Source organism: Musa acuminata, unplaced genomic scaffold (genome assembly GCF_036884655.1).
Source record: "Musa acuminata AAA Group cultivar baxijiao unplaced genomic scaffold, Cavendish_Baxijiao_AAA HiC_scaffold_1118, whole genome shotgun sequence".
Classification (NCBI taxonomy): Eukaryota; Viridiplantae; Streptophyta; class Magnoliopsida; order Zingiberales; family Musaceae; genus Musa; species Musa acuminata.
The window spans coordinates 321,960-326,959 of NW_027021331.1; the positions used below are offsets into that span (position 1 = coordinate 321,960).

The following is a 5,000-nucleotide window of genomic DNA, read 5'->3' on the forward strand; positions in this document are numbered from 1 at the left end:
ATATTTATTATAGTTATAGGCATAGGAATAGTTATAGGCATAGGATATTTTAGTATTTTATTACCTTTTTCTAGAGGATAGAGAACCCAAGACAAAGTGAGAGAGTTTTGTTTGTGTAAGAGCATCCTATGTCTACACCATATCTAAATAGAATCGAAATCCAAAATGTAAGTGGGATTCCATTAGATGAATCTTTAAACAAAACATGCCCCACAGCAAACAAACTCTAAACTATGCAGTTTGATTTGATCAAAATCAATTCTTGTTTCGCCTAAGATAAGAAGTTATGGATGAATTGACAATTCCGATTCGAATCGAATAATTCAGCATATTCCACATTAATAGGAGTACATTTATGTTTCTGCTTCACGAATATGATATTTTCTGGGCATTTCTAATAATATCAAGCGTTATTCCTATCTTGGCATTTGTAATTTCCGGAGTTTTAGCCCCGGTTAGTGAAGGACCAGAGAAGCTCTCTAGTTATGAATCGGGTATAGAACCCATTGGGGATGCTTGGTTACAATTTCGAATCCGCTATTACATGTTTGCTCTAGTTTTTGTTGTTTTTGATGTTGAAACGGTCTTTCTTTATCCATGGGCAATGAGTTTCGATGTATTGGGTGTATCTGTATTTATCGAAGCTTTAATTTTTGTGCTTATCCCAATTGTTGGTTCAGTTTATGCATGGCGAAAAGGAGCATTGGAATGGTCTTAACTGAATATTCAGACAATCAAAATAAAAATGAAGGAAAAGATTACATTGAGACAGTTATGAATTTGATTGAGTTTCCCTTAGTTGACAAAACAATTACCAATTCAGTTATTTCAACTACATTGAATGATCTTTCGAATTGGTCAAGACTTTCCAGTTTATGGCCGCTTCTATACGGTACCAGTTGTTGTTTCATTGAATTTGCTTCATTAATAGGCTCGCGATTCGACTTTGATCGTTATGGATTGGTACCAAGATCGAGTCCTAGACAAGCAGACCTAATTTTAACAGCCGGCACAGTAACAATGAAAATGGCTCCTTCTTTAGTAAGATTATATGAGCAAATGCCTGAACCAAAATATGTCATTGCTATGGGAGCTTGTACTATTACAGGAGGGATGTTCAGTACTGATTCTTATAGTACTGTTCGTGGAGTCGATAAGCTAATTCCTGTCGATGTCTATTTGCCGGGCTGCCCACCTAAACCAGAGGCGGTTATAGATGCTATAACGAAACTTCGTAAGAAAATATCTCGAGAAATCTTTGAAGATAGAACTGTGTCTCAACAGGAAAATCGATGTTTTACTACCAATCACAAGTTTTGTGTTAGACGCAGTACTCATACTGGAAATTATGATCAAGAATTGCTCTATCAATCACCATCTACTTCAGAGATACCTTCTGAAACATTTTTCAAATCCAAAAGTTCAGTATCTCCCCATGAATTAGTGAATCAGACAAGGTAAGGTTCTTTTGTGCAGAATAAGAAAGAAAGGGTCAATCTTTAAAAATTTCATTGTAAATTGAAATACTCATACAAATACAAATGTGGGAGAGATCAAGAAGATGCAGCAGGATCGTTTATCTGATTGGTTAGTCAACCATGATTTAGTTCATAGATCTTTGGGCTTTGATTGCCGAGGAATAGAAACTTTACAAATAAAAACCGAGGATTGGGATTCCATTGCTGTCATTTCATATGTATATGGTTACAATTATTTACGCTCCCAGTGTGCCTATGATGTAGCACCAGGCGGATTTTTAGCCAGTGTGTATCATCTTACGAGAATACAGTATGGTATAGCTAAACCAGAAGAGGTATGCATAAAAGTATTTGCCCCAAGGAATAATCCTAGAATCCCGTCTGTTTTCTGGATTTGGAGAAGTGCTGATTTTCAAGAACGCGAATCTTATGATATGTTGGGAATCTCTTATGATAATCATCCACGCCTTAAACGTATTTTGATGCCGGAAAGTTGGATAGGTTGGCCCCTACGTAAGGACTATATTACCCCCAATTTCTATGAAATACAAGATGCTCATTAAATGATAAGAAATTAATGTTTACTTAATACGACTATGACACGATTCCAGATTTCTTTCAAGTGAAGGAATATTTTTACGTTCCGTTCTAGATGAAAGAAAGTAACCGGACTTTAATTCGTATTATGGATAACCTAAAAAAAACTTCATTTATATTCCAAAATTTGGAATAGATCATATCCATTTCGTATGAGCAGAAACAATGGGATGAATCAAAAGAGTTCTGCACTATGAACTTTGTACCGCGCACATAACTTACTTAGATGTAGATGGACCTCGGAAAGTAACGTAAGCAAGAGTGAAGAAATGGAATAAATGTCAAAAATATGAAATGAAGAAATGAAAAGGGATTGGATTTTATTTGTACTGTGTCTGAAGTGCATTCTGTCTATTGCTATCTTTTAACTCCTCTCGACTTTTAAGTTTTTTTTTACTTTTACTTATTTATTTTTATTTTGAATATAGATGAAGACTTAATATTCTTTTTGAATGAGAGAAAGCACAGTATGAAGAAACAAGAAAGAAAAAAGAGACGGGAGCATAATCTCACTTTGTTCTTTACCATAACCATCCATACATATATTTTTTACCAATCCCCCCAAGGGGAGGTATATATATATATACATCTAGATGAGTAAATATGTAACCAATCCCCCCAAGGGGAGGTATATATATATATATATATCTAGATGAGTAAATATGTAATAGATGAGTAAATATATGTAATAGATGAGTAAATATGTAACATCTAGATGAGTAAATACGTATCATGCTCTAGACTATTAACGCCCGATCTATCTCGATTAATTTGTATGAATATCTATCCGATACATTATTTACGTGTCAGGAACCAGATTTGAACTGGTGACACGAGGATTTTCAGTCCTCTGCTCTACCAACTGAGCTATCCCGACCATTTCCCGTGCATCATCCTAGTAGAGTACTTGTGTCTATGTTAATTAAAGGGACTAAAAAGTAGTAAAAAATTTGACAAGTAAGTGTAAGGATAATGATATGGACTGTGAATGATTCAATAATAGAGATTCTTTGCCCATATATGTTCATTTGTACAGGTTCTATCCAAATTGGGATAAGATCCAAGGATTTTAGTTCGGATCCGTTTGTGAAAGAGTAGAGTGAATGAGAAAGATAGTGAATTTTGTTTGAACTGAACCACTGATGAAAAAAAAGAAGAGGATAAATACTTAGGAAGTAAAATAGGCTTTTTATTGGGGATAGAGGGACTTGAACCCTCACGATTTAAAAAGTCGACGGATTTTCCTCTTACTATAAATTTCATTGTTGTCGGTATTGACATGTAGAATGGGACTCTCTCTTTATTCTCGTCCGATTAATCAGTTTTCAAAAGATCTATCAAACTCTGGAATGAATGATTTCATAATTGAATATTCGATTCTTCCTTCAACTTCCATTGAAATGGATTCATAATAACTCTGAATTTTTCATATTATAATTATATATAATTATAATATAATAGATTCGGGTCATGATTAATCGTTTGATATGGCAGTATGTATACATACGTATTAGGTATATAGGGACCATCTTTTCTGTAATTTTTATAGACGGATTCCTGCTACCAACAAAACGTAGTCAACTCCATTCGTTAGAACAGCTTCCATTGAGTCTCTGCACCTATCCTTTTAAATTCTAGTTTTATAAACCTTTGTTTTCTCAAAATAAGGATTTGGCTCAGGATTGCCCATTTTTAATTCCAGGGTTTCTCTGAATTTGGAAGTTACCACTTAGCAGGTTTCCATACTAAGGCTCAATCCAATCAAGTCCGTAGCGTCTACCGATTTCGCCATATCCCCTTTGATACCAAGACCTAGTTGGAATTCCAACTATCCTTTTCATTTATTTTGTTTGTTTGGACCCGTTGAATTCGTTAGATAATGATTTCTATATTGAAAAAGTGTATGCTGCTGTTTGATTTTTTTGGCTATCCCCCATCAGTTCATTTATATTGAATGAACCTTGTTTCAATCAGAAATGATTCTATCATTGATGTATCCGCAATTCAATATGGATAGATATATCCAACATATATATGTTTCTCCCTCCCTTTCATTTTTACAGTGCGATTTGGAATAGTGGAACGGGTCGATATTCATTCTTCTTTTTTTTTGTCCTATCTCCTCCTTTTCCGAATCAAACCAGAGGAATGTCTCATTTTCATTTAGATTGTATCTTTATCCTTATCTTTTTTTTTATCTTAGGACCGATTCGCTATAGCTATAATTAACATAATATAAATATATAAAATATAAATATATAAATAAATACATTATGTTGTATATTATAGTTAGATATAGTTAGAATAGTCAGAAGAATAGTCAGAATTATTATTATAGTTAGTTATAGTATATAGTTTAGAAGTATACTATATAACTATATAGAACTATACTATACTATATAGTTATATAGTTATAGTATAGTTATATAGTTATAGTTCATAGTTAATATTAAACGAATAGCTAATAGATAAGATCAGCTAATAGCTAAAATCCGGTAGTTTCCTCAATTTCTATATACTATTTCTGTTATGTTATGTGAGCCCGCTTAGCTCAGAGGTTAGAGCATCGCATTTGTAATGCGATGGTCATCGGTTCGACTCCGATAGCCGGCTTTTTCTCTATCGATTTTTCCGTGATTGATAATCTCTCTCCTCCTTTTCCCATATGTTATGTCGTGGTAACTTGCAACCATGACCAAAAAATGTATTGGAACAATTAGATCTCTCTCTACCGAACAAATCATAAAACGGAGCTGCAACTTCCTATATATACAAAAAATCCGGATATTGATACAATTTATTTTATTCTACTTTGTAGTATTTCGGTAAATTTAGCTTTGCTTTGTTTATCCCTTAGTTCAGTCTTAATTTATAGTTCAGTTTTCATTTTTTTATTCTGAAAAAATGAAATTTCAATAAAATCCA

General features: G+C 33.5%; 2 non-coding genes across 2 annotated transcripts; one reads left to right on the top strand and one right to left on the bottom strand.

The window, feature by feature from the left end:
• Positions 1 to 2,879: 2,879 nt before the first annotated feature.
• Positions 2,880 to 2,952, bottom strand: TRNAF-GAA (transfer RNA phenylalanine (anticodon GAA)). The gene has a single exon. It is a non-coding gene; the product is annotated as a tRNA-Phe (tRNA).
• Positions 2,953 to 4,615: 1,663 nt separating this feature from the next.
• On the top strand, positions 4,616 to 4,688 carry TRNAT-UGU (transfer RNA threonine (anticodon UGU)). The gene has a single exon. It is a non-coding gene; the product is annotated as a tRNA-Thr (tRNA).
• The last annotated feature ends 312 nt before the right edge of the window (positions 4,689 to 5,000 follow it).